A 19876-nucleotide genomic window follows, 5' to 3' on the forward strand; every position below is an offset into this window, starting at 1 on the left:
GGATCCGGAAGTAGAACCTGTGTTCACTAAGTGAATAGAAAAGACCAGAAGATCTATTTCTCATCTAGAAAAATAAGAGACTCAGAATAGCTAAAGCAATCTTTAGCAAGAAGAGTGAAGTAGGTGGCTTCACTATACCAGACATAAACTATGCTATAGAGCAATAGTAACAAAAACAAAATGGTATTGGCACCAAAACAGACTGGTAGAACAATGGTACAGAATAGAGGACACAGAAACAAGCTACACATAACTACAGTTATCTTATATTAGACAAAGGGGCTAAAAACATGCATTGGAGAAAAGATAGCCTCTTCAACAAATAGTGCTGGGAGAACTGGAAATCCATATGCAACAAAATGAAATTAAACCCCTATCTCTCACCATGCACAAAACTCAACTCAAAATGGATCAAGGACCTAGGAATTAAACTAGAGACACTGTGCCTTTTAGAATAAAAAGTAGGCCCAAATCTCCATCATGTCTGATTAGGCCCCAGCTTCCTTAATAAAACTTCTATAGCATAAGAATTAAAATCCAGAATCAATAAATGTGATGGATTCAAACTAAAAAGCTTCTTCAAAGAAACAATCAGTGAAGTGAATAGAGAGCCTAGATTTGGGGAGCAAAGTTTTCCCACATGCACATCAGATAAAGCACTAATCTCTAGGATATATTAAGAACTCAAAAATATTAACACCAAAAAAACAAATAACCCAATCAATAAATGGGCCAAGAAATTGAACTGACTCTTCTTAGAAGATGATATACAATTAATCAACAAATATATGAAAAAATGTTCAACATCTCTAGCAATTAGAGAAATGCATATCACAAATACTCTAAGAGTTCATCTCACTCCAGTCAGAATGGCAGCTATTATGAAGATATAACAATAAGTGTTGGCGAGGATGTGAGGAAAAAAGTACACTCATACATTGCTGGTGGGACTTGCAAATTGGTGCAGCCAAAATGGAAAGCAGCGTGGAGATTCTTTGGAAAACTTGGAATGGAACCACTATTTGACCCAGCTATCCCTCTCCTCGGTCTATACTTAAAGGACTTAAAAACAGCATACTACAGGGACACAGCTATATCAACGTTTATAGCAGCACAATTTACAATAGCTAAACTGTAGGACCAACATAGATGTCCTTCAGTTGATGAACAGTTAAAGAAACTGTGATACATACACACACACACACACACACACACACACACACACACATACTATTCAGCATTAAAAGAGAATAAAATCATGGCATTTGCAGGTAAATGGATGGAGTTGAGAATATAATGGTAAGTGAAGTTAGCCAGTCCCCCAAAAACAAATGCTGAATGTTTTCTCTGACCTAAGGATTTCTCTGATATAAGGATGCTGATTTATAATGGGGTTGGGTGAGTAGCTTGGGAGGATTAGACAAACTACAGGTAGAGAAAAGGGAGGGAGGGAGCGACAGGGAAATGAAATAGGAAAGATGGTGGAATGAGATGGACATCATTATCCTAACTACATGTATGAAGTCATGAATGGTGTGACTCTAATTTGTGTGCAACCAGAGGTATGAAAAATTGTGCTGTATATGTGTAATATGAATTGTAATGCATTCTGCTGTCATATATAACAAACTAGAATAAAATAATAATAATAATATTATTAAAAAGAACAGAAGATGCCAAGTTTCACCGGAAGGTGGCAGCATGTGCACAGTCAAAAGAGAGTTCCTCTGTCTGGGTCCCCACCAAAGAACAAGCAGAGGAACTGTCAGCCTGGAGGCATTTCCGGCTTCTCAGCCTTCCATATCTACCTAAAGAATCTAAATGCAATGAAGTCCCCCTTCACACCACTGGAAAGGAGGGTAAGCTTTTAAATTGTCCCTACTGGGCCCAGGTGTTGCCTCTTTATAACAGACTCATCAGTAATCTCCTTCAATATTGGACATCATTTAAAAAACAGCTGCAAAATATATTTTTTTTAATTCCAAATGTTTGAGAAGTGAAGGGTATAGAAGACTTTTAAAGATGAGCTTAGATATTCTTGTTTTGAGAGGAAGTCAGCTAGGGCTGGGAGTCAAGACCTCATTTACAGATATTTTTTGATTAGCTAAAATACTGTATGCCTAACCATGTTGCTAAGCCTAACGGGGTTTTTTAAAACAACTTTCACACAACTTGCCATAAATGGGTACTAATAGTAATAAATTGTAAGTGTAGAGTCCTTTCATAGATTTTTCCTGGGGGATGAGAAAAATGAATATTCATAACCTGCAGAAGTAACGTGCTGAAATTTGGTAGTCTGCATGTTAAAAAAAAATAAGGTGGCAGGGAGCTGGGACATATTTCAGTGGTAGAGTGTTTATCTAGCAGGCACGAGGCCCTGGTTCCATCCCCAGCAATAATAATAATAATAGTAATAATAATAATAATAATAATACAGTGCCTTGTGGATCGGGGAAAGGTACACAACTTGGGGAAGACCTGAGTTTGAGTGCAGCATAGAGACCTAGCCACTTAACCCCTGAGTCCCTTGTTTGGGTGCCCAACTGACCCCAAGCAGACCTTATTTTCACAGTATTTAATACTATCTGCTCCATGTAAGTTTGCAGAACAAGCTTGAATCATAACATTAATGCTATCAGTGTGGTGGGGAGGACTGAATGAGATAATGAACACAGACAGGCATTCTCTTCATAAAATGCTGCGAGATGGTGTATATTGTTATAGGCTAGTTGTGTAGTTAGCCAGAAGGGAGCCTGGAGCAGGAAGGGAGGGTCACTGTCCACTGAGACCCTGGCAAGGCTCCTTAGAGGTGAGAAGGGTTTGAAGCTCTGAAGCATCTTTCTCCATCACTACCAGCCAGGCTGAGTCCGGTGGACGTGTACCAGGCAGCAGGGGCCACTGTGCCCTCCGTCATCTGAGGGGGACTTGTGCCCTAATCTGGGCCTGATTCTGTGCTCCAGAGCATGGAAACACATCCCTCTGGGCTAGGTCCTCTCTGCACGGTCAGGAGTGGTTTTCCAGCCAGTTGGGCCTCATCCTGCGTCTGCAGGACCCCTCCCATCCCCACCTCACACATATTAGCATCCTCAGAAAAAAGAGTCTCAATCCATTCAGAATCATGTTATTGCCACTATGATTATTATAGTTATGACTATGACAGTCATTGGGAGGAAGATCACCCAAATGCAGGAAGGCAGAGGAAGTGAGGCCTCTGTGTCTCTGGGCCAAGCTAGACAGCCAGCAAATAGAGGCATCAGCGTGCCTTCTGCCAGGCTCCCCCAGGTGTGTGGGGAAGCAGCATGTGTCCAGGGCGTGGGGCAGCTGTGCTGCAGTGGGAGGAAGTCCTCTCTGTCTCCTCCACTGGAGACATGTGCAGTGACCTTCCTTATTGTCCCTGGTATGCCCCACATCCTCCTCACGCGCTCTGTGAGTGCCCCAGGCCAGCCCCTCATCACCTGTTGCCTGTATCTTTACCCCCTCATTGCCCTCTTCTGGGTTCCCCCAGCCCCTCTGGTCCAGCCCTGTGAGGACCCTGTCTAGCACCAGGTGTCCAGTCATTTCCCTGTTCAAAATCAGCAGGAGCTTCTCCTTGCTCAGAGAAGATATGACAAAGTCTTCCCCGTGGCTTGAAAAACCTTCAAAGACAGGTGCCATCATCTGAATGTGCACCCCCAAATTTACATGTTGACATCCTAACCCCCAAGGCCTTGAAAGATGGTGCCTTTGGGGAGGTGATTAGGTCCAGAGGGTAGAGGCACTGTGATTAGCATGAATGCCCCATAAAGAGACCCCACAGGACCCTCGCCCTTCCATCACTCGAGGACACAGCAAAAAGGTGTTATCCAGAAAGTAGGTCCTCCCAAAGCCTCTAGAACAGTGAGAAATAAACATGTTGTTTATAAGCTGCCCTGTACATTTGGTTAAAGTGTCCAAAGCAGACTAAGACACTGGCCACCCCCTCCTCAAATGCAACCCCAGAAAGACAGATGCCCTACCTGAACAGGCCCAGCCCCTTCACATCCCCACTCCTGCTCTGGAACCAGGTTATTCCCACAGTGCAATCTTCTAGAAGTACCTCATCACCCTGCCAATGGCCTCTCAAGGTCTTTCAAGGCCCATCTTCTCCAAATATTTGCCAGTGTTGGATTATTTCCTCCTTGACCTCTCCTGCCTGTCTGTATTCAAGATCCATGCCCTCAGCTCTGGGCCACTAAGCTCACACTGCTGGTTCCCTGAGCCTGCAGTCCCTGGAGTTCTGGGTCTGAGTTGTGATCCCCTTCAGTACTAAGCACCAGCAATGGTTGGAGCTGTACACATTTCTGGTGAGTTGAAAGTGGATTTCTTCACTTGCTTTGATTTGTTCTCACAGTGGCCCTGGCTGGAATGAGCACGGTGCTGTAAGGGGACATAAGAGGCCTAGCGACTTGGCCTGAGTCATGCACCAAGGTGACATAAGCATGCACAGAGCCTTGTGCAGTCCAGAAGAAGCAAGGTGAGCCCACCAAGATGGCACTCTCTGTGAGCACGGTCCTGTAACATGGTAAGAATCCAGATCTTGTATCTGGATCCCGGTTTCATGATTTCCCTTCCACCTGTACAGTCCTGGGGACATTTCTTCACCTCTCTGAATGTCAGTCCCCTTATTTATAAGATAAATGTCATCATAGCTCCCTCATAAGAGTGCTGGGGCCTATCGTCGTGTGGAACAGCAGCATTGAATCAGGCACACACCGCCACAGAGGTAAAGCTTTGTGAGATGAGATCAGCACCAAAACCACTCAAAAACAACAGGTTCAGGCTTCTCTTTGTGCCTGGGAATAGTGGTGGGGTCCAAAGTACCATCCCAGGAATGGGGAGAAGGAGGAGAGGCTAGAAAAACATCCCCTGGTCGTCTGAGTACATTCCCAAGATAACAGGCCACCATCAGCAATTCCCAGGCCACAGTTGCTGTCCTTGCCTCCCCCAGGCCCTGGGAAAGTGCACAAATTGAGCTCATTCCACAAGCTGCTGTCTCCTGTTCTCAGGCCCAGTCATGACCCTCCGTGCTACTTGATACGCAGAGAGCCAGGTATGGGCCTAAGTTGGACGCGATCCTGTGGCCGTTCCCGGGCTTGCCTGGAAAGAGTTGGAGTTGGCAACTGGAAGAGATGTCTCTGTGCTTCTCCAGATACGTTAACTGAAAGGGAATCCAGTTTCCCAGGTAGCAGCAAGGAGGCTGAGGAAGAGTTTAAACCTGGAGTCAGCCTGCAGGGTCCAAATTTCTGCCCATCCCCACCGAATTTTATGGCTCAATGAAGAGTACCGCTCACATGGGCACCATAGAATTCGAGGAGGATTAATAGCTACTTCCAGAAGAGCTTGCCCAGCACCACACACGGCAGATTCCCACTTGACTGAGGGGGTTGTTGGTGGTGATGGCAGTGTGGACGGTAGTTGATGCTGACACAGGCCCAATGGATATTTCTACCCCCACTTCACAGTTCAAGATGCGAAGTGCCTTGCTCAAGGTCACGGCATGGGTCCATGGCAGACCTAACTCCGGTTACACTCTGTTTCAGGTGCCCTAAGAAGGAGGAGCTGGGCCCAGAATGGCAGTCTTCCCAGAGAATCAGTGACCTAGGAAGATCCAAACCCAAACCAAGCTGAGCTGAACAGCCAGGTGAAACACCCAGGGACTCCAGACCCTTTCTCGGAACCAGGAGGTAATGGCATCAACTGTTAGGAAGGTTGCTCTGCTGCCCAGACACGCCAGCCCAGCAGAGCTCACCACCAGCCCCGCCCTGTGCCTGACATTTAACTGGCTGCAAGCGGCGGGCGGGAGGGGTCTCCTAGAGGAGCCCCACCCACACCAGTGACTCTCAGCAGCAAAGGCAGGAGGCCCAGCCTTGCCTCGGCCACAGAACATGCCACCTGACTAGGCCCCGTGGGCCATTGTTCTACTCCGGGGGGAGCCCACTCAAAAGCAGCATTTACCACCCACCAACTCAGGCCAGAGGTCAGGAACTGGGTCAGTGTTAGGACTAAAAGGAGGAGTGACCCCAAGAGTAACAAATGGCCTGGGGATTTACAGGCTGGGGCACCAACTGCGCTGTGGTTATTGTCCTCTGGTTGCTGGAAGCTCACCTTTGACTTGCCTTTGCAGAGGTCCAGGCACCTATACCATGGCATGGCAGGTGCTCCATAGACACCTGTTGGAAGAACAAACAGGAGTCATTATCATTGAAGGGAGCTTGTGGTGCCCTCTGGCAGCACTCTGTCTGGTCCTCCCAGCAGCTCTGAGGGTTGACCTCTGCGGGCCTTCCTGTCCACCCATCCACATGAAGCTCCTCCAGACCTCTCAACCGTAAGCATCAGCACTGAGGTTTCTGAGCACAGACCCCACAAAAGATCCCTGATGCTGCCCTGGAAGGTGGGCAGCTGCCTGCATGCTCTGAGATAGGGGCCAACTCTCTGCTTCTTTCTCCCCATTCTCCTGCACAAGCTTTGGGGAGCCGGCCATTTGGGCTCCTCCTGGGCTGCCCCCCCGGCTGTGACTCTCTGGCTTCTCCGAACACCAAGAACCCGCTGAGGCATTTTCAAGAGTGATGGCTTTTGAACAGGAGATCTGGGCTCCCTGCTGGCAATGGGTCCCTGGCAAGTCACAAAACACTTCTGTTCCTCGTTCCCCACACCTGTTCTCCAGGCTGTGGAGACGTGGATTAAATGAAATGGAAATGGGAAAGGTCCTCGGTTATCTGGTGCTAGAAAAATTATGAGAGATAAAGAGAAAATGCATTCCCCACAGTTATGGTTAGGCCAGACCCACAGATACTGCAGCTGCAGTAACTGGCTCTGGCCAGGGCTAATCCCTGGGGCAGTATCTGTCTGCACCCTCACACCAGAGGCTCTCTCCCTGGCCACTCCTCCCTGGCTACCCCATGACCACCCACTGCCCTTTTACCCTCACCAGGCTCCCTCACCTCCAGGGCCTCCCAGTGCCCAGGGAACTGGACGTGAGTCTCATCCAGACTAGATCCTGGCATCTGGCCCCCTCTACCATCCTCCCTGACCTGCTGACCCTTCTGGCCTGAGAAAAGCCCAAATGCCTGATGAGCACTGATACTGAGAGGAAAGAGCACAAGGCACATGTTAGGAAACCGGGACAGGTGGTGAGACTGGCAGGGCCGGCCTCCTAAGCAACAGGAAGCCTCAGTAGAGGCTGGGAGTGTTCTGGCTCATCACTTGCCCCAAGAGAGTGCAGCTGACAGCTTAAATTTCAAACAACAGAAATCCAAGGGAGGAGACTCAGCGCCTCACTCCCTCCCCTGGGCTCTCTCTCTCTCTGTGGGTTCTTCTCCTGGCTGCACTAGGCTTTCGCTCTAATGGCCTCCTGTGCTCCACCTCCAGACTTGACCCCCTATAAACAGAGATCAGTTTTTAGAGTCCTAGACAGGAGTGGACACTAGGAGAGAGTCTTAGTCACTTCCCAGAGCTCAATCCAGACCACAGAGTTCTTCTCAGCCCAGAACTCTTTGTGTTCCCAGCTCTCCCCATCCCCCACCCTCTGCTGCTCCCATGCGCAGCTGACTCTCCACCCACTGGTGAACCCTTAGTTATGTTGCTATGTTGCCTTCTCCAGAACATGGAGCATAAAATGATTCAGTCAAAAGCTCCTGCATCCCCCCCCACACAGCCACAAATCCCCTTCCTAGCCCTCTGCTGTTGGCAGCATAGTAAATGGTATCATGCAGACTGTGCCAGGGTGCCCATGTTTTGCTCTGGACCCAAATGACAATTCTTCTTCTCAACATAAGTTTAAAGACCTCTTCACTGTTGATTGTAGCAGCAAATAACACTAAGAAATCAGGACAAGGAACCCAACAAAAAGGCCCCCCAAACAGACTGAATGCTCCGGTTTAGAGAGGGCAAAGGATGAGAGGGAGAGATGGTGGGAGAAGGTGAAAGGGATGAACAAGAGCACCATCATCCGCCCACCTAGCCTGTCAAGCTGCCAGCCAGTTCTTCTACAGAGCACAGACAAAACACCCTGCATTTGTGAATTTAAAAACCGACATCAATTGCCTCCTATGTGCCTTTCCATAAAAATCAACAAATAAAGAACCAATGTTTAGAGATTTTTCTTTGAGCATCTGCAAACACAAAGATAAACAGTTTACTGTAAGTAGGTCCAAAAGTGAGTCCAATAGCTAGTAAATTATATTGGCTGACTCTGTCAATGTGGTAAGGACAGCATGTCATCTTGGGACCCTTGGAGATCCTTATTAGTTATGCCAGTAAAGGCTACACATTTTATGTAAATATGTGTATTTATATATTTCAGTAGATGATGCAGAGGCCCTCGGGGACATAGGTGAACAATCTCTTATCATTGATGCCCTGGAGGACTGTCACATGATTTTGTCGTGCTGTGAAGACATGTTCCTGCCCCGAGACTCCTAGAACTGCTGAGCTCAGAAAAGAGGTAGACAGTTTACAGGGGCAGCTCAAGCCTTGCAGGAGTAACAAGTTTATTAAGATCCAGACTTGAGGCTAGGAAAGCTGTCAGGATAGACAGGCCTGGAGGCAGGGAAGCCTAAGGTGGGGTGGGGACTCAGGCTGCAACAGAGTATCTGGGGTCTGAGGATTTGGGAAAATTAAATCTAACAGGGTGCTTGGCTGGGGCTTGTTCTGGGCTCTGAGAGTAATAGCTGCTTACATAACATCGATACTAGCTGACAATTCACTCCGCAGAGTACAAATATTTACCCATCCAAGACCAGACTTTGGCAGGGATCAGGATCAGCCCTTGTGGCAGTGACCACACTGGTGCCCAGGGGAGACCATCTGTGGTTTAGGAAGAGCACGGACAGGGTATGGAGGCCTTAAGAGGTGATTCTCCTGACCCAGTATTAAAAGCCCGTGGGTACTTGCACAGGTAAGGTAAACATCAAAGCAAAAGTTTGGAATTTTTATTCCAAACTTGCGATGTGATTCAAACGTTAGAATGCTGATTCTGAAAAATAAACCAAAAAAGGGGAGAGGGGGGGTTGTTTGTTTTTGTTTTTCCAGTCTAAATAGAGTGGACAGTTGGAGGACGTTTGGCAAAACTTGGGAGTGGGGGCTTGGGGGGGGATGGAATGGCTCCTTAGGAGCCTCCTTCCAGCCTGCGGTCCTGGTCCCTGGAGGTCCCCACCTCACTCCTCTCTCCAACCCCGCATCCGCGCCACCGTGCAGCGACATCTCTGTTGTGCCAGGTGTCGCAACCCACACAGGACTCCATACCCTCAGCAGCGTGCCCAGCGAGAGTCACCTGGCCTGCATTGCCTCGCCATAATAATCTCATATATCAAAGCTGGGAGAGACCCGGCTCTGCTCCACGCTGAATATCAGAAGTCTCTCACTCCCTCAGCTTCATATGCAAACTCCTGAGCTCCCTGGAGAACTTCCAGAAGAAAGTGCCCTGCGCCACGGACATTTGTTATTTTGCGCGAGAGGACACCGAGGCTCCATGGGGACGAGGCAAGTCAACCATAGCCCGGAGCCGGCACCAATCCAGACTTCCACTGACTCCTAGTGGACGCTCCGAGAACGACAGCTGATTCTGCGCTGGGAAGAGTCAAACTCCCACTGGTCCAGAGGTTGCAAATATTCCAACAGAGGAGAGAAGGGAGATAAATGTTGGGATTCACCAGCTCTTTAGGGCTAGACGAACCAATACTTCATGTTTAAGTATATGAACTTGGCAAGGGGAGAGAGAAATGAAGTCAAAACTCTTCAATCCATCTCAGGATAAAGCCAGGGCATGAAGAAGAGGTAAGGAAGGAATAGAATCAAAAGCATAAGCTGGATTCAGCTTCCCAGCGCGCATGCTCCTGACCCAGGATTGAGTCCTCCACATACTCACAAAGCTCGTGAGACAGTCACTGCCGCAGTATTTGAAATAGCAAGAAAGAAAAAGCACTATATATTAATCTAGATAAAACATTGCCAGGTGTGGTGGTGCTCACCTGTAATCCCAAGGACTCTGAAGGCTGAGGCAGGAGATCACAAGTTCAAGGCCAGCCTGGACACCTTAGGGAAACCCTGTCTCAACATAAAAATAAAAAGAGCTGGGGTGTAGCTCAGTGGTAGCCGTGCCCCTAGTTTCAATCCCTAGTACTGACCCCCCCCAAAAAGAAACCCACACTTTTCAAGCAATGTAACTCAGTTGTACATAATATAACTTTTAAAAAATATTATTTAGTTGTAGTTGGACACAATAGCTTTATTTTGTTTATTTATATGTGGTGCTGAGGACTGAACCCAGGGACTCCCACATGCTAGGTGAGTGCTCTACTGCTGAGCCACAACCCCAGCCCCCATAATAAAAATTTTATTGTTCCGTAATTCAATTCTTCATCAGCTTACCCCCTAGGTCCATTTTTAAGTCTTAATACAAAGAGTATGGGGTGGGGGGGGGAGATCTGTCATTTCTCAGGGTTTGGAGGATATTACAGAGAGGGTTGGGGTGCATGCCCACTCCCCGGTCCTGGTCAGATGTCTTCCATTCATGTCTGAGACACTGCTGCGCTAGACAAGCAAGATGTGTGGCCTGGGCCCAGGTCTTCACAGTCTTCCCACAGAGTGGACAAGCCCATTTCTAAAGCACCAGCATTTCCCCTCCATCAATGGCTCTGGGAGGAATTTGTCAAGAGTGGTTTGGGCAGAAAGGCTCCCTCCCTGGCCTGACCTCCCTCCCCAGGAAAGCTGATACAGGACAAATTGGCTCAGTATCCTGAAAAGACACAGTGCCAGGCCCTCTTCAGACCCTCGCTCTCACAGCAAACAACCTGAGCCAGGACTGTCAGATAAAAACATCAGGTGCAAACGCTGATGTCCCCCAGGCCAAACCCTCTTCCAACAGGCTCAGAAGGCCCTGGGCCTCAAAGGTGCTGCTCACCAGCTCTTGTTCCCTCCTTTGGTTGCACCATCAGCCCAGACCCTGAAGCCTCAACAACCAATCAGGGGAGCAGGGGGCAGGAAGAGGAAAAATGGGGCGCCTAGACCCAGAGAGGCAACATGAATGCCTCGGGAACTGTACTGCTTGACACAGGAGCAGCCCATGTAGCCACACCCCACAGGTCACCCCATGTGAAAGCAGAGCAGCTGGCCAATCAGCAGAAAGTTCCACCCATTGGAATCATCAAGTACAGACCATACACCAGCCACTGCACTAATCACTTTACATATATTATCTCATTTAACCTCTAGCCATTCTGATGTAGGAGGTATTATTATTAGTCCCATCTTCCAGATGAGGAATTAAAGCTCAGAGAGAGGTTAAATAACTTGCCCAAGATCACACAGCTTTTAATGGTAGAGTCAGAACTCAAAACACAGGAGTCTGAGCCCATAAGCAGTACTCTTAGTCCCTCTGCTCTGCTGCCTGTGGCTCTGTGACTCTCCAGGATCTTGAGCTGGTCCACCCTGCATTGGCTCCCATGAGAGGTGTCTACTGTTCTGGGTGGGAAATAGCCTGACCATCTCTGGGCCACACCTCCCAGGCAGTGGGAGGAGTGGAGGAAGACCTGCAGCCCGGGAGAAAGAGACCCCCAACCCCAGAGTCCAAGCAGGAGGACCCTCCCATACACCTGGCCGAAGCTCCTCTGTTCCCTGGGGCAAGAACCCGGTGTAAGACAAGGGACATTGAGGTGCCCACGTTCACACTGCAAAAATCCAGCTGCACCAGATGCATCTCTACACACGAGCAGCCCTTTAGTGTTTCCATGCCCAGACAACACCTACTGTGAAGCTCAGAGCTGCTTCTTATTCCCTTTTTTCTAACGTCAGACTACCACACCTTCTAGCAGAGCCTTCCCCAAGCACTTGAAGTGTTTTTGGAGTGAAGTGTGGGCACCTGTCCTTCTTAACATTCCGAGGTGACTCTGCCATGCCATCTCATCTGCCCTTGACTTTCTCTTTGGTTCTTTCCTCCTGTACCTGTTTTGGAAGGAGTTATCTGTCACCCCCCCACACACCCCACTCCTCACTACCCCAGCCCTTCAGAGCTTCCTGCAGTGGACACTCAGCTGCCCTCCATTGGTTGGTACCACTCTCCTGGCAAACCCAGCACCCTGACAACCCCCAGTGTCCTCACACCCCTACTCCTGTCGCCTCTGGACACCCAGTACTGCAAAACCAAAACGCATCCCCAATCACATCCCAAAATGAACTCATCATCTTTGTCCCCATGACCCTGGGCTGCTCCAGCTCCTTCCCTGACATGTCAACCAAAAGCAGGACCAACTAGATAATTTGTGATCCCCTCCATGCATGAGGTGGAAAAAGTGTCACCACAGGTCTGGAGAATGGTTTTCCCTTCCTTTTGTGGTCTCTTTCTAAGCTAGTCACCATGATTTTTATTTGATATTTTATAGTGTTCTAAGTGAAAAAGAGGAATTTTTTAGTTACTGGTAATAATTTTACTGCTCATCTTTACATTGTGCAGTTTCAATTTTGAAATCAAACATCAGAGCATTTAGCAGGTGTGCAGAACCATGGGAATCACACAATTCTTATTTCATGGCTTGTCCCTGTGGGGTGCTGGCCAGAGGCAAAAACAAGGCAGATTCAGGAAGTATAGAAGGAGGAAGGGAGGATTCCCCCAAGCATGACTAGCAAGGGAGAATTCCCAGCCACAGGTACCTAAGGGCTCTGTCCTAATACAGTCCAACCTGCCAGCCTGCTAGCCCACTCAACTCACCTGGGTGTGGGGTTAAGGAAAGTCAAACTAGGCATTTCCCCTTCTGGTGTACCAGGTCCCAACCCACAGCAGATGAATGATCTGACCTCTAAACCTCCATGTGGGAGGCCCTTGGTACCTGGATCATGGGTGGTAAGAGGTTCAGACACTTTATGGTAATGCCATCGTCATGCCCCAAGACACAAATGTGTGACCAGCAAACCCTTGCTAGGCCCATACCCAGAGGTCCCTGTGGAGATAACCATGGTGGTTCTGGGGTGAAGGAGGAAAGGGGAGGCCAGTTGGAAGAGGACAAGAGACAGGTTCGGGTGGAGCTGAGAACCTGTGCCAGGGAGGCAGCGCAGGGGGGACCCCACATGAGCTGAGGCTGCAGGCCCAGGCATGAGCATGAGGGACTTCTCTTAGAAAACACAATAAAAAGATAAAAGTGTTAAGAATATCAAAACAGCCACCAAAGAGCATTGAACTGAAGAGGGAAAGAGGCCTCCTGACTCAGGTACACACTGGCACATATCTGTGAAGGTGCCCCTGACCACACTTCTCTGGGACACCTTGCCTGGATGGTGGCAGCCACCGGACACGCTCCCTTCCTCGGGTCACCCCTCCAGTCCATGGCTCTGCTGCCAGCTGCATCTAGGGTAATCCTTGTCCTGGAATCTAAGGCCCAGCCTGATTGGGGCCACCCTGCCCATCCACCATGGGCTGCTGGTCAGCCTCCTGTCTGCTCCAGAGGACCAAGAGAGCACCGACACAGCTGAGAAGGGTCAGGACAAGTGGCTGCATCCTGCCCACTTCGTATTGCCTCCACTGGACCGTGGGGCTTGGGGCTCCCTGGGAGAGATACTTCCAGATTCCTCACCCCCTCTCATGGTGGAGCTGGCCCTCATGCCTTGGTTACCCCACATGGTCCTACCTAAGCCAAATCCCCTTGACCCAGGATGGACACCCAACCCATGCACTGGCTCAGACAGATTCTCTTTCAAAAGAATTTGAACCAAAGGACCCAGATCTGGAATTTGGTCATGGATGGTCCCTGGAACTGAGAAAGTCATGAGCTAGGCTGGGAGGGGTCCGTGAAGGCCTTGGGAGGTGCTGAGAAAGAACAAAGAATCAGTCCTAGAGAGGGAAGAAGCAACAGAGAGGACAGGCCACAAGGACACAGAGAGAGGACACAGCTGCTCTGGCTACCCAAGGCAGCAGGCAGGGCTGTCCCATGTCCTGTGAGAAGGGAAGTTGAAAAAGAATGCAGCAGGGTGTGGTGGCACATGTCTATAATCCCAGGGACTTGGGAGGCCAAGGTAGGAGGATAGAAAGTTCAAGGCCAGCCTCAGCAATTTAGCAAGACCTGTCTCAAAATAAAAAACAAAAAAGGCTGGGGATGTAGCTCAGTGGTAGGGCACCCCTGCAGGGGGAGCGGGATCCAAATCTAGTTTCAAAAGTGAATATTTAGTTAGAAATACAAAAGTAAATCATAATGGTACAGATGCACTATTTGACACACCTCTGTAGTATCAGTTTTCTGATACAAGACAGCACTTTCTGATCTCTTCATATATGGACTCTGTAGTCACTGTTTTTAGATGAATAGGTAATTTAATCTTTCCTCTAAACCTAGTTGATGAAAATTTGCCATTTGATACTGATAGCTTAGACAAGTTCCTCTTATTTCCACAGTAGACATTGGTTATATCATGTACACTTTTAGAATTGTTATCTAATTTGGAGGAAAAAAAAACCTTTAAAAAATTTTCTTTACAAGTCTACTGCAGGTATTCAAGGCACTTTGCATTCTGAGCATGTGTGTGTGCTCTGACTGAAGCTAAAGATTTAAACATTCTTTGAACTAATGACATTCATTACCCAGTTTGTCATTTTGTGGGACTTATTATGAGGTTTGTATTCACTTGTTTCTTGGGAGAAAACTTCTGTTTTGATCCATGGTGTGGACATGAGACAGACAAAAAATTGTTTTCAACAGAACTTTTGCTGATACTCATTGTCCTCCATATACAGAAAGAAGGACGGGGACTGATCTCCAGTCAGAAGCCAGGATCCATTGAACCTCAACTCCTAAGCATTAGTTTTATTTTTTTTAATATTTATTTTTTAGTTATAGGTGGACACAATGTCTTTTTTTTTATATTTATGTGGTGCTGAGGTTTGAACCAAGTGCCTCACGTATGCTAGGCAAGTGCTCTACCTCTGAGCCACAATCCCAGCCCCTAACCATTAATTTTATGGGTTTTCTTAATGTACGAGTCTGATCAAATATATCCCAATTGAATTTTAATGTTTTATGAGGCATTGCTCTATCTTTCCCCACTCCATCCTCAGTGCTGGGGATGGAACCCAGGGCCTCACACATGCATGGCAAGTGTGAGCTCTACCACGGATCTCTATCCCCAACCCCACTGTCTGTCTCCAAGTCACAGCTTACAAAGTTGGTCCACTTATATTCCCCTTGTATTTGTGTTTCCAGTTTCTGTTTTATTCATTTATACAGTGGTTGAGTTTGTAATACCAATATTGATAAGAGACTCACCAAATACACCCCCACCTTCTCTTAGAATACTTGATGTCAACTTGCTCTCTTTCCATGCACCATTTTGGACTCATGACTTTTCAGATTTACTGTATGCTAGTTGACTTCAGCCAGTGCTTGATTTCTGACACTCAAGTTGTCTCGACTCTGGCCAGCAGGACCCCCTTTTAGACTGGCTCCTGTGCCCTGTGCATTTCACTAATTTATTGATTTTTAGCCTTCTTGTTCACTGTTCATGTTCACCTTTCACTTCCAGCTCATTATGTGGAAACTTCCATTTCTCCCAAGGTACTTCCAGTGGGAAAGAATGTGGAAGAAAAGAAGATGGGAGCCACAATGGATTGTGAGTGACACAGCTCCCTGGTCATTTCAATAGACAAAGAGGAAAAAAAAACCAATGTGCTTTTAATGCACTATTTTTGTTCTCTTAAAAGCATGAGTTCATATTGATTTTTCCAGTCCAGTTCTAAAAAAAAAAAAAGAAAAAAAAACTCAAACTCTTCATTCTACAATTGTAGTTCCTTTTCTCTTATGTTAAAAAAATAATCTAGACTTCTAACCAAGTAAACATAATTATTTATTTATCTTTATCATCTGAAAAGAAAATAGTTCTAAGATAGCATGATAACATCACCCAACAATCCAATAAATGTTCCAGTTATCAAATAAAGTTCAACTCTTCTAATTCTTATTTATGTTGGTTTTCAGACTGCACTCTACTAAAGATTTGGAAAAACTCTCTTTGCCCTAGAGTCACTCATCATCTCTCATTCTCTGGCTCTATGAGTCTTTGGTACCAAGATTTGGTTTAACTGTTTTCTGGTGATTGAAGTTTGAGGGCCCTGGCATCAGAATGGTTAGCCAACCAAAGCTCTTAGAAGGTGGACACTCTACCTACTGCAAGATAGTAGAGAAACCTCCAACAGAACAATGGCCAAAATTCTGCCATGGTGATTGAACTTCATTTGTCCATCATCAGGGGCTAATACACAGGGATAAGATCAGGATTGGCTCACACAATATCTAGCTGAATGAACAATTCTGCCCACTCCCCACCTAATCTATCTTTTCCTTTGTTACTTTCACATGTTGAGGGGGATGTCTTTTTTTTTTAACGGACTGTTCTTATTTTCCAATTTTTTAAATTTATCTTGCTTCTTTTGTAAACTATAAACTCTCCCACCGGTTGTAATATTCAACTTAATAAACCAGTACATTGTATTGTGCATGGTTACATCAAGGTCCATAGCGAAAAATTGAAAGGTTCTCCCAATTAGTAGCTTTGGGGGAGGGGGATTGCCAAGAATTAAACCCAGGGGCACTCAACTACTGAGCCACATCCCCAGCCTTATTTTGTATTTTATTTGAAGACAAAATCTCACTGAGTTGCTTAGTGCCTCACTTTTGCTGAGGCTGGCTTTGAACTCATGATCCTACTGTTTAGGCTTCCAAGCCACTGGGATTACAGGCATGCACCACTGCACCTAGGAGTAGTATCTTGAACCCAAAACTAGTCAAAGTTTTCAATTTTCTCATAGGGAGATCATATTCTTTATAATTAGCTCAAAAATGTACTTTAAGTGCAATATACTAAGATGTTTTTGTTATAAATCAAAATTCAGACTTAGCTTTATATATGTTTCATTTTGTCCTTATTTTGATCATAGAGATCAACAGTGTGCAGAATGTATATTCTCAGAAGTCTTTGGAAAGCACAATTACCAATCACCTTAATTTTATAGAAAATTCCAAGTTCCCAAAGCCAAATAAGAATGTCATAAAATATAACTAGTTACATTTAAAGTTTAAATGAAAAAATATATAACCAGATATATCAAATTATATCATGATGAATTTTTTCATCAACTGAAAAATGTATCAGATTATTTCACCTTTACATCATTTCAGAAAGTTAAAATGGAAGCTTTTCTATAGAATCCTACAACATCCAAATTATGTGAGTTCTAACAGAACCAGCTCATAAAAGACCCCAGTGTTTAAAATCATAGCAGACACCATCAGACCACAGCTGTAGCTATTTAGTATTAGTGGAGAAATCCAAATACTTCCCTGGAATAAATTATGGCAGACCCCAAATTCCTGACTTAGCATTCTGTAGGAGCTGCATCTGTGATTTTAAAGAAAACCATAAAATCATCTTCTTTGAACTAGAAGCAAATTAATGTCATCTGGTTTTAATTATTCATATATCATGCCTTTTTAAAGTTTAAATTAGCATTTAGTTCCCCAAAAATCCCAATTTTGCAATAAATCCTTTAGGTGGGAAATGACTATTTAAATGAGTAATGAGGGGGCTGGGGATGTGACTCAAGCGGTAGCGCACTCACCTGGCATGCGTGTGGCCTGGGTTCGATCCTCAGCACCACATACAAACAAAGATATTGTGTCCGCTAAAAACTAAAAATAAATAATTAAAATTAAAAATAAATTTAAAAATAAATGAGTCATTAGCCAAGAAAAGAGTGGGCCCCTCTTCCTCATGTCCCTCACCACCACTCCCCCAAAATTCAGCTTTTGATTTTCAGCAGCATGTTTAGAACCACACCTCAGGCCATCAGTTCTTCATTGTGAGGCTTCTTGTCAACTCAAAGTCAAACTCCTCCAGACTTCAAAACTCTTAGAAAAGGAAAAAAACTTGAGCGTAAAAGAAGAGAGGGATGGAGGGAGGTAGACAGGCAGGAGAGGAGGAGAGAAAAAAGAAAAGGCAGAGAATTACTTGTTTCAAAACAGTGCAATTTGTAGCCAGGAGTGGTGGTGCTCACCTGTAATCCCAGCAGCTGAGGAGGCTGAGGCAGAAGGATCACAAGTTCAAAGCCAGCCTCAGCTATTTAGTGAGGTCCTAAACAACTTAGTGAGACTTGTCTCAAAGTAAAAAACTAAAAGATGTGGCTCAGTGGTTAAGCAACTCTGGACAACCCCAGGTGCAGTTTGTATATGCTGTTTAATCCCACACAGACATGCACAATCAGTCTATAGGGCTAAAGAGCAATAATCCATAATCAATAAGGTAAACAAAAGCAAATTCAACACATTTCAGACTTTTTACACTTACAGCCTCACCGTTTGCTGGGAGGGCATATTTCCAAGCAGATGATTCCCTGATGTCTCTTAATATTACTTTTAATTTAGTAAATTTCAAGTGCTAAGAACCTGCAAATTTTTTGTAAGTAAAAAAATCCTTTTATCTGAAAAAGAGATTACCTCGTAAACTAAAGCTGAACTTAAAGTTATATTTATATTTAAATTTCAGCATTACTTGCTACCATATGCTAAATTAAAACACTTCACGCATTAAAATACAATAATTGCACCAGGCTCAGTGGCCCAAGCCTATAATCCTAGTGACTTGGGAGGTTGAGGCAGGAAGGTGGCAAATTTGAGACCAGTCTCAGCAATTTAGTGTTGACCCAATCTCAAAATAAAATATATAAAAGACTGGGGATGTAGCTGGGTGGTAGAGCATCCCTGAGTTCATTCTCTGGTACAGCAAAATCTATTTATTTATTTATTTAATACCTTCATTATCCCCCCATAATCCGAAAGCCCTCAGGATGACGTAGTTGGTAGGTTGGAAGTAGGTTTCACCCCACCAGGGACCCCTTTCCGGGATGTGATCTCCTAAGGCTAGAGATCCGAGAGCATGTTTCCTAGGCTTAATCTTTTTTACTGTTGTTTTGGGTTGTTGTTGTTGGTGGTGGTTTGGTTTGGTTTGGTTTTGAGGTGCCAGGCATCTAACCAAGGCCTGCACATTGTTTGTGGGTGTCATCTTACACTGAGGCGATTTGATGAAAGACTCAGCTGGTGTCACCAGTGGTATTTGGAGGCACGTGGCCTCTTGGTGGATGAGCAGTCTTCAGTACAAGAGCAAAATGCAAGACCTAATGAGATCTGCTGGGGCACTCGTTATTCCAAGGTTCCAGGTTTTTCAAAAGTCGTTTTAAAATTGTCCTCCATGGGGTGCAGTGGAGAGACCAGGAACCTCCTCCACAGCCTTGGGGCCTGGACTTCGCTCCTAGATGCGGGAGAGGGCAGCCTAGTTTTTCCAGCCTCTCACTGAAGGAGGCAGAGAGGAAGCGCTGTCCTCCAGTTGCGAGCCTCATTCTCCACCTCAGGCAGGCGTGGGTTTTCCAGGCTCACTTGGTTTGTCCAGGATTTGAGGACCTGAAGGTCCCAGGAGCCAGAAAAAGATGGCCATAGTTTGGGATCAGCTCTGATGTTTCTGGTCCCAATTTCACAGACTAGGTGTCACAGTGGCGCCCCCTAGTGATCCGTAGCCAGAGAAACACCCCCAAGAAAGTCAGCCTGGCCCAGGATGGTTGGAAATAGGACACACAGCAAGAAAGACATCAAAAGAAGTCTTTTTTTTCCTCCTTCTTCTTCTTTTTTTAAGAAGTTGGGAATGGTCACAGTACAGAGGGTGAGCCAGGCACTCTGTGAAGCCACCAATGTGCCAGGGACAGATAGAACACAGACACAGAGGGAAAAGATAGGCCACTAACGTCTCAATTCCACAACTGACAATGGAAGTTTGTTAAAGGCAGAGCCCGTGGGAGTTTTCCAACTGAGTCCTCATTTGGAAAAATGGTCAGTCT

General features: G+C 46.2%; 2 long non-coding RNA genes across 3 annotated transcripts; one reads left to right on the top strand and one right to left on the bottom strand.

Moving 5' to 3' along the window:
* Positions 1-4921: 4921 nt before the first annotated feature.
* LOC144371862 (uncharacterized) lies at positions 4922-6313 on the top strand. The gene is made up of 3 exons (XR_013431963.1): positions 4922-5068; positions 5559-5702; positions 6143-6313. It is a non-coding gene; the product is annotated as an uncharacterized LOC144371862 (long non-coding RNA).
* A 738-nt stretch (positions 6314-7051) lies between these two features.
* On the bottom strand, positions 7052-15736 carry LOC144371863 (uncharacterized). Of its 2 annotated transcripts, none has more exons than XR_013431964.1 (3): positions 15507-15736; positions 9987-10062; positions 7052-7101 (listed from the first exon to the last, which is right to left on the bottom strand). It is a non-coding gene; the product is annotated as an uncharacterized LOC144371863 (long non-coding RNA). The 2 variants fall into 2 exon arrangements; XR_013431965.1 differs by lacking the exon at positions 15507-15736 and adding an exon at positions 15264-15500.
* Positions 15737-19876: the final 4140 nt, after the last annotated feature.

This window comes from Ictidomys tridecemlineatus, chromosome Y, assembly GCF_052094955.1.
Source record: "Ictidomys tridecemlineatus isolate mIctTri1 chromosome Y, mIctTri1.hap1, whole genome shotgun sequence".
Taxonomy (NCBI): Eukaryota; Metazoa; Chordata; class Mammalia; order Rodentia; family Sciuridae; genus Ictidomys; species Ictidomys tridecemlineatus.